At 44.4% G+C, this 9797-nt stretch overlaps 1 long non-coding RNA gene across 2 annotated transcripts; it reads left to right on the top strand.

The window, feature by feature from the left end:
• The first annotated feature begins 274 nt into the window (after positions 1-274).
• On the top strand, positions 275-9062 carry LOC115294342. 2 transcript variants are annotated; one of them, XR_003909824.1, is made up of 4 exons: positions 275-428; positions 2490-2570; positions 7159-7333; positions 8526-9062. It is a non-coding gene; the product is annotated as an uncharacterized LOC115294342 (long non-coding RNA). The 2 variants fall into 2 exon arrangements; XR_003909823.1 differs by lacking the exon at positions 7159-7333.
• Positions 9063-9797: the final 735 nt, after the last annotated feature.

The following is a 9797-nucleotide window of genomic DNA, read 5'->3' as shown; positions in this document are numbered from 1 at the left end:
TGAAGAATCTTCTAAATTATGAATATGCTTCTGTCATTTAAAAAAATGTTTATTTATCTTTAAGAGACAGCGCCAATCAAGGAGGGGCAGAAACAGAGGGGGACAGAGGATGGGAAGCAGGCTCCCTGCTGACAGCAGCGAGTGGAGCCAGACACAGGGCTCAAACTCAGGAACCCATGAGATCATGACCTGAGCCGAAGTCAGACTCTCAACTAACTGAGCCACCCAGGCGCCCCTGCTTCTGTCATTTTTATCTACAACATGTTCACCTGGCTGCAACAGCACTTAATGTTATTATTTATAAATTTGCAGCCATCATTCACCCCCACAGAAGAACGCTTCTGCATGTTCTGTGCAGCGAGGAAGTGCACAGGGCTCAGAGACTGCTCACATTCTCCTGCTTACACTTTACGGACTTCAGGCTGAAGGTGAGTAAGCATTTCTGGCAGGGTCTTGAGACTCCTTCCCTGGCTGTTAGCGTTGTTTTCGTTTGTCCGGTTTGAATCAAAGCCAGCTGAATCTCCTCCAAGTTCCAGTTTTGGTCAGATCTCAGGAGACAGCCTGTCTGGTCATTCAAAAACAAACATCTGCCCGCACGCCCACCCCAACCTGCTATCAGGCGGGTCACTGACGCGGTATAACCCCACCTGTGTCCCCAGTCTGTAGTGGAGGGGAGGGGGAATGACACTAAGTGCTGGCATCTCCAGCAAAGTCCCAAGTTTGGACTTCGGTAGCCAAACAAGTGGTCCTGTGAGCAGACAGTGAGGCTACAGAGCTGGTGACCCTCTCTCACACAACCAGTCTCCTCCACCAGGCACCGTGCCATCTTCTTTTTCTCCCTGTTTACTCATGGACATCTCCTCTCATGGACTGAAAGCACGTCTAATTGTCTGGCATGACTCAGTGAGCATATGATGGGCCTGACCCTCATCAGTCTCCCAAAAAGATGGGAAAGAACAAGAAGAAGAGTCTTCACTCCCAGGAGTTTATGATTCAGAGGTGGAGACAAAAAACACACCAACATTAAGAACAGAAGAGAGAGAGATGGGATTATTGTATTATACACACAGAGAAGGGCCTTTGGACCAATAGGTTTTCTTTTCAATGAGTGAGATCATCTTCAGAATGGCAAGTAAGACCTATCCAGAAAGGAAGCAGAGGTGATCGGATTTCAAATATTTTTCACTTAATTCCAATTTGACTTTTTAATTCAGCGAAAAACTCGTCAAATTTACTATTTAAAATTTGTGTTCAAATGTCTAAAAATATGTATACTTATTAACATAAGCTCTTCTCCTCTCAGTCTGTGCCAGTCTCTTCATATCTGTCTATCCCACTACCCACCTACCTACCTACCTTTATCTCCATGTTTCTCTTCTACCAGGAAACTCAGAGCAAATCCTAATGATAATGCTTATCTCCAAACACTAAAATAACAGGGATATATGGAAACTAAAATTATAAACAATTCAGTATAGAGGTAGATAGGTGTGGTAGAAAGAGCTTGGGTATCAGAGAAAAGAGGTATTGATTTGAACCTGCTCTCTTCTCATTATGTGAACTTGGACAAGAATAATAATCCTTATTCATAGGTTTTTTATGGAGAAAATATTAATGTTCATAATAGATATAGCACAGTGTTACATATGCTATTTTAGGCTGCCTTGTATATTTTGGAAATTAGATCCAAATCATTAAAAACTATAATAACTCCTTGTTTTTAAAAGTTAGTGTTTTCAAAAGCACAAGAAACAGTAAGTGTTGGTGAAGATGTGGAGGGGGAAAAAAGTCCCTCTTGCACTGTTGGTGGGAATGCAAACTTGTGCAGCCCCTGAGGAAAATAGGGTGGAGGTTCCTCAAAAACTTAAAAATAGAGTTATTATATAATCCAGTAATTCCACTACTGGGTATTTACCCAAAGAATACAAAAACACTAAATCAAAAAGATATATACACCCCTATGTTTGCTACAGCATTATTTACAATAGGCAAATTACGGAAGCAGCCCAAATGTCCCGTGATAGATGAATGGATAAAGAAGATGTGGTGTGTATATATCATGGAATATTACTCAGCCATAAAAGAGAGTCAAATCTTAAAATTTGCAGCAACATGGACATATCTAGAGAATATAAGGCTAAGGAGATAAGTCAGTCAGACAAAGACAAATACCATATGATTTCACTCATAGGTGCAATTTTAGAAACAAAATAAACAAAGAAAGAAAAAAAAGATAAACCAAAAGCCAGAGAGAACTACAGAGAACAAACTGGTGGTTGCCGGAGGGAAGGTGGGGAAGGGGGAGGGGAGATGGGTGAGAGAGGTGAAGGGGATTAAGAGCACCCTTACCCTGATGAGCACTGAGCAATGTACAGGAAAGTTGTACTGTGTTGTACATCTGAAACTAATATAACGCTGTATGTTAACTATACTGGAATTAAAAATTGTAAGTTAGTAAGTGCTTATTAATTAACTGTATTATCTTTAAGGATGAAATTGTACTCTCAGGTCTCATCTAGAGACGTGAGATACCCAGAACACCTGCAACGGGACAGATTACTCAAAGTCAGGTAAGCGTTAGTGAGTAGTAGCTTTGGAGAGGAGTTGTATGTTTGGTGGAGGTCTAAGATAGGAGGAATACGTTCTGACAGAGGGAATGGAGAAGACCTGAGGTGCAAATGAGGGAGACAGGCAGCACAAGAAAAAAGCTAGTGACAAGAGAAATCAAATTCACCAACTCAAATAGAAACTCTCAAGTCCCTTTGAAGAGACGGCATGGGACAGTGGAAAGCTCCCAAGTTTGACAATCAGCCGGTTCCAAATTCCTGGTCAGTCCCTGCCGGTTGTGTGGCCCGGGTAAGGCAGGTCACCTTTCAGAACCTCTACTTCATTATGGCAAAATCGGTGAATAATGCCGGCCCAGCATGGAAGACTGGAGATGATCTGTGTAAAGCGCATAACACATCTTGTCAACAGAGATGTTTAATAAACACCTTATTATTACCTCTGAGTTATCATTAGCTATTGTAATTCTCTGATACCAGTGTGAAGCAGATCCCTGACAAACTAAAACTAGCCAACTGTCCAGCCAAAATAGGAGCAGACACTGAGCTAGAAAACAGATACTGGACAAGAAAAAAAAAAATCTTTTTGTAGCCATAGCAAGAGCAACAAAGGAAGAAAAAACAGAAAACGTTCTGATGCACCCACAAGGAATGACGTTTGGGGGGACCTGGGAACGAAGCATCAGAAAACCAGAGTGCACAGGCTGCATCTTCTGACCTTCAGTAAGTGCAGCCATGTTCCAAAGCAAAGGTGCCCAGGGGAACCACACGGAAAGAAAGCTGGGCTGCCAAAGTGAAACTGCAGACACGCAATAAAGGAACTCATTATGTATCTGATGGAAGAGCAGCAGATGACGCCCTTTCTGTGAAGAAGATTAATATGCTGACTTGAGAGGTGGGACCCTGGCCAGCGAAATGGGCATCCTGGCACAGTCAGAGAGGAGCCCTCCCACAAACACTCCAACAGTGAGCAAGAGCAAGAGGGTAGAGACTGCTCCAGAAAGACCAGGAGAAGAGGCAAGACTGCAACAAAGGGACCCACAATATTCTTCAAGTTCTCCGCAAACCTTTCACTTCCTGCAGGGGCTGATGAGCAGGATCATTTCAGGAAAGACACATCCTGTTCGTGGGTCCTGCCATATTCTGGAGAGCAGCACATCCTATGACACAGAGCAACGCAAAAGAGTGAAATCGTTTCAAGTAGTAACCCCGTGTCCTAAAGCCTACAAAGCCTCCCTATGTCCTACCAGTTCTACTGTAGTTAGCCTATGGATATACACCCTAGCTATAACAAGTTTTAAACATGGAAGTGACAAGAATTATCTTCTTGGAATTCAGAAGAGTTTTTTGAGAGGTGCCTGGGTGGCTCAGTCAGGTGAGCATCCAACTTCAGCTCAGGTGATGGACCTTAGGGTTTGTAAGTTTAAACTTCGCACAGAGCTCTCTTCTACCAGCAGAGAGTCCACTTCAGACCCCCTGTCCCTGTCCCCCTCTCTCTGCCCCACCAGCCACCACTCCAAAACATAAACACTAACGAAGAGAAAGAGACTAGCTTTTTGAGACAATGCTACAAATGGCCTACCTCTCTTAACATGGACCAAAGAAATACGAACTCTGACCCAAGAACTTTATGCAGTGTGTGTGCAAGCAGGGGAGTGGGGAAGAGAGACAGAGAGAGAAAGACAGAGAGAGAGAGAGAGAGAGAGAGAGAGAGAGAGAGAGAGAGAATCCCAAGCAGGCTCCATGCTTAGGACAGAACCCATGACCCTGGGATCATGACCTGATCCACCCAGGTGCCGCTCAGCTGCCTTCTTATTCTGGTCACGTTTGTTAAATTAAACAAGGAACCCAGTAGACGGAGGTGGCTTTAATGCCTTAGTAGCCTCGTGAGGAACCCAAACCTAAGACTGCAAATGCCTCAAGCTTAAGAAACTGAAACCTAAGGACAGCAATCACAGCCAGCTAGGCTCCCCAAACATGGCACTGGCTTGAGCTACAGCCAATCAAATCATTTCTTTGCTGGCTTTGAGTCTTCTCTATAAATGGCTTTCCCCTGGCTCTTGACCACCCTAGTCTGTGTCTCTGCCTAATTAGAACCCCAATTTGCTCAAATAAACATTTTAATATGCCTCAGTTTATCTTTTGGCATGTTCCAACTCAGTCCTGAATCCCATCCTAGCTTAGTGTCGTGTTCTCTGACATTGAAAAAGGGGAAATATTTTAGGGACCCTCTGGCCCACCCCATCACCACTCTCACTCCATGGCCATTTGAAGTAAGGGAACTAGTATTCAGGGAGGTTGAGGGATGTCCAAGATAGTAATGGTGCTAATGTTTATCCTTCCTTCTGTGAACGCTGACCAAATCATTTTAACGAGACTTAACAATGTCCACAAAGGTTACTCCTCCCCAGCATGTATTGGTGGCCAATGCTGCTCAGTCAAGATTGACAGAAACACTAAAATGAAAGTTCCAGGGACGTGCCATGTTCCATCACATGAGAAATCTATACTCTGGAAGGGCGCCACAAATGTACTACAATTTGGACATTCACCTTGGACCAAAGACAATTAGGAAAAAGGAACTACATTCCGTCACATGAAGCTTAAAGTGATGGCCCTCCAAGTAATTCATAGAGAAGCATTTTTTTAACTATCACTTTTATAGGGCTGTATTTTTAAAACAACTTTAAAAATATTTCACTAAGTGGCGCCTGGGTAGCTCAGTCAGTTAAGCTTCTGGCTCTTGATTTTGGGTCAGGTCATGATCTCACAGTTCATGGGATCAAGCCCCATGTCCAGCTCCACACTGACACTCTGCCCCTCCCTGCCTCTTTCTTCCTCCCTCCCTCTCTCCAAATAAATAAATAATAACTCTTTTAAAAGTTAAAAAATTTTCAGTAAAATGAAAATTTCACAAGACCACTGGAAGTCTAACACCTGAGTAGCGCTTCCTCTCCTTCTTCTCCTTTCTCTCATGCTCCAAGTCACCACCATCAGTCCACACTGGACTCTGGCTCCTCGAGCCATCCAAACACCTTCTACAGGTATCAATTTATTAAACAGGTGCACTAAAGCAACATGGGAATAAATCTTGGCTTTGCACATAAAACTCAGCTTTGCACATAAAATTCATACAACGACCAAACTAAGCCCACTCCTGGCCCCCCCACCAATGTATATATTTAAAAGCATCCCACATGGAACCACCTCTCCCTTCAGTGCACCCCAGCGAAATGGATGGTGCACCCAGACTGTAAGATCTTGAGACCATCAGACAGAACAGCTCTGATCGCACTGAGGGACAGACGAAATGCAGGAACTAGGGGTGCCGTGTGTAGTACTATTTACCAGTAACGAGAGACTCACATTATTATCTCCATTTGAAGCACTCACCTAAGACTTCTATGAAGCTCTATGATTCAGAAAAAAAAATCTTAAAAAAAAAAAGGGAGAGAGAGAAGGGAAAATGGGAAATTTTATATCATCGAGGTCAGTAAACAACTTTTAATACATTTGAATAAAACTTTACAATTATTTGTGTGGTTTTCCCTATACTTAGTAAATGGGTGTACCTATCACTATAAAAAATATATTAGGCAAAAAAGCCATTTCAGCTGAGTCTAAATGTTATACTGTATTCAGGGCATGCAGGAAACTCATGCAGGTATGTAAGTTTTAAAGGAGAAAATCAGCTTCTCCTTGCTATCACAAAATGACTATTAAACAAATACTTAAAAAAATCTCCCCTTGAGGGGCCCCTGCTCAGCTCAGCCAGTAGAGCATGTGACTCTTGATCTCCAGTTGTAAATTCGAACCCTAGGCTGGGTACAGAGATTACTTAAAAATAAAAAAATATTTTTTAATGTTTATTTGAGAGAGAGAGAGAGCGAGAGAGAGCGCATGAGTGAGAGAGGGAGGGGCAGAGAGAGAGAGTGAGAGTCCCAAGCAGGCTCCACACTGTCAGCATGGAGCCCAGATACAGGGCTCTGTCTCTGAACTGTGAGATCATTACCTCAATCATATTCAAGGGTCAGACGCTTAACTGACTGAGCCACTCAGGTGCCACCAAAATAAAAAATTATAAAAAAAATCCACTTGAAGTTTGCCAAATTATGGCCCTGCTCTCAGAATCCGCCCCCCATCATGTACATGTCCCACTGTGACCCCCGCTCATTTTTACGACCTCCGCAAATTGATGCCACACATGACATCAATCCCAGCTCTTCTGCTGTTCCCTCTTCTCCATCACAAGCTGCCCCCCACCCAACTTACCATTTCTGTCTCCTGTTTCTCCTACTTCAAAAGCAGAAATGTCCATTTCCTATCCACACCTGCTTCTTCCTCCGCTGCCACATACAATTTTCATCAATCATTTCCTCCCGTGCCTCTTCGGTCTCTCCTGCTGTACTTGAATACTTCATTTTTGGTGACACCAAATGGAGCTTACGTCTCCATTACCCTAACACACCCATCTTCTCCTCTGGAGCACCCTCATTCACCAGCCTCTTTCTGTTCTGCACATCACTGCCAAACTTTTGAAGAAACAGTCTACTTGAAAGAGTAAATGACTTGCATTTCTTCACCATTTCCACAGGCTTCAACCAAAAATGCAACCGAGCAGCGGCCATGTGAGCAGGAGTGAGGCTCACCTAAGCAAGCTGGAGCCACCAGCCCCTACCTCCCACAACCCCCTCCCACAGCCAGACCCGGGGCTCCAGCCCGAATGCAGCCAGGGAGGGATGAGGGCCCAGGGGGGCCACATCGCTTAGGTTTGGAATTTGGAATTTTTGCATGAAAGCTAATTAACAGTGAAATATTAGCAATTAATTCATATGATATCTTAAACACTGAGGATCAAGTAAACTTCCCCTTCCAGTTGCCCTCGGCCCACGGCCCCGAAATTCGTAAACTATTCTTTAAAACCATTGGCTTCCTTCACCCAACCCCCAGAAAACAGTGTTCCTAAGTCATCAGCAATCACTCAGTTGCCATTAGCAATGGCCTTTCTCACCTCACTTTCTCCAACCTTCTATGTGTAGGGATGGAGCTGTTTTATTACCAACCCCTGCCTTAAACCGCCACAGCTAAGATTCTGACTCCTCCCTCTCCTCATTGCTCCTTCGAATCTTTCTTAGACTTATCTTGCTTGCTCATTTTCTTTTTGCTTTCTCAAAAACCTCTAACGGCAAAGATCATCCACACCTGGGCGTCAACTGCTCCCGCTGCAGAGCTCCCCTCCAAAATCTTGGGCTTCTCTCACCAACTCCTTTTACACACTTCTGTGTGTTGGGCCCAAGAACCCCCAAACACGCTGTGCTGACTCACCCCATCCCTTAACACCGCTGCCACCAGATCCACTCATTCCATCCCCGCCCTCTTACCCAACCAGCCTCAAAACTTCCCCAACTGCTTCCTCTCTGCTGACACCCAACTAGCCATCACTTCTCTTCTGTGCCCTTGGCAAAATTCATCATGAATATCTCTTCTCCCTTCCTCCTCCTGGACTCTCATTAGCTCTCAGCCAGATGACTAATCCCAGAGCCTAAAAACGCATTTCCCAGAGCCAGCTCCTTCATCATTTTCTCTGTGGTGCCAGGTTCATCTTCCTGAAGACCTCAAGCCCTGAAACTCCCATGCTCACAACAATTAAGTGGCTCCCCGCTGCTGACACAGAATTGGAACTCAAGACCCTCTGCCAGCTGACTCTTCCCCCAATTGACAGCCTGTCTGCCTTCTACTCCCTTTCAAACGCCTAGCATTTCACCCAAACTTCCTTATTGGTTTCCTAACCATCTTCGTGCTCATTCCTCGAGCCATTCTTCTGCATGAACAATCTTCCCTTCCCTCTATCAAAATCCTAAGGGCAAGCAAACACTTTTTAAATGTCCGCAAATGCCTCCTGACTAATGCAATCCTGCTCTTCTCTGAAACCTCATAATCCTGTGTCTATTCCTCCGGCAGGAGTTATCACATTGGAGCGTGTGTTCCTCGGAGGGGCAGGCTGGGGTCTCATTTGCCTTGGACCCCCTCCAAACACTAGCACAGCAATGTCCACCTATGGATGTGAGGATCAGATGACGGGGCCAAACGTGTGACTACCTGTAGAAGTGGTAACAACTACGTCGGAGGTCTTCACCAGCTGGGGTTCAGTCTAGTCAGATGACCAAGCGAGGCGGGCTTGTCGCGCAGGCCGACACAATCTTGGAATCAGAACGATAAATACATTGCAAGAGAGTTACAGGTGCAAAATTGCACATATAAGTTTGACATTGATTCATGTCAAGTGAACTTTAACTGCTATTTCCAATTCTCCTCCCAATTTGACATCAGAGCTATTGCTTACAAGCTCCTTTGAGTCAAAACCATCCTCCACAAATAGCCCCCGGCATCCTGCCCATGGTACTCTATCCGCTGTACTCCCTTGCACTTGTCCTCCGCCAGGGTTCAGCCCTCACATCTGATCCACAAAACTATCTCGGACTATAAAGTTTCATTTCATTCTCCTTCAAAGTAAGTGTAGTATTGTTTTTTGAAACAGGAATACATCACACATGGTTAAAAATAATTCAAACAGAACAAAAGTTCTGATTAAGTACGGAATGAAAACTCTCCTCCCCATACCACAGTTCCTCCACTGAGGCGGCTCTCAGTCTCCTAAAAGGCAGTCATGGTACCATTTTAGGAGGTAGCCTTCTGGTAGATTTCCCTCCCCTGCAAAGACATATACAGTATAATCATTTTTTAGAGAAACAAAAGAACACAATGCATACTCTTGGGCAACTTGCTTTTTGTTAACATTCAGTGACTTGTAAATCTCAGCTAATGCATGTGAAGTCCTAAGAATGGTTCCTGACCCATAGCAAATGCTAAATAAACAACTGTTCCCATGGAGTTTATCTTATCAGAGGACATTGCAGCACTCAGGAGTTTTATATCAACTAGACCCCAGGAGCACCTACACACACACACACATGCTGCGGTTCTGCTGCAGAGAGCTCAGAACCGCTTCCCCCACTCACATTCCCAGAGACAGGCTCCCTGCAGACTCGGCTGTTACCTCTCCCCATTGTGTGACATTGGGAAGAAACGGTGTCACCAGAGCCCACGCTCCCCTAAATAAAATCACACCTCCCTCCCACAGATCCCACTAAGTCTAAACAATACACGGAAGAGTAAAGGCTTCATAAACCTTTAGTCTTGGCTGCAACCGCTTTCAAAGCACAGAGAAAAACA

The sequence above is a fragment of the Suricata suricatta genome, chromosome 6 (assembly GCF_006229205.1).
Source record: "Suricata suricatta isolate VVHF042 chromosome 6, meerkat_22Aug2017_6uvM2_HiC, whole genome shotgun sequence".
NCBI classification, from domain to species: domain Eukaryota; kingdom Metazoa; phylum Chordata; class Mammalia; order Carnivora; family Herpestidae; genus Suricata; species Suricata suricatta.
The sequence above is the reverse complement of the archived record's forward strand: the minus strand, read 5'-3'. Positions and strand labels throughout refer to the sequence as shown.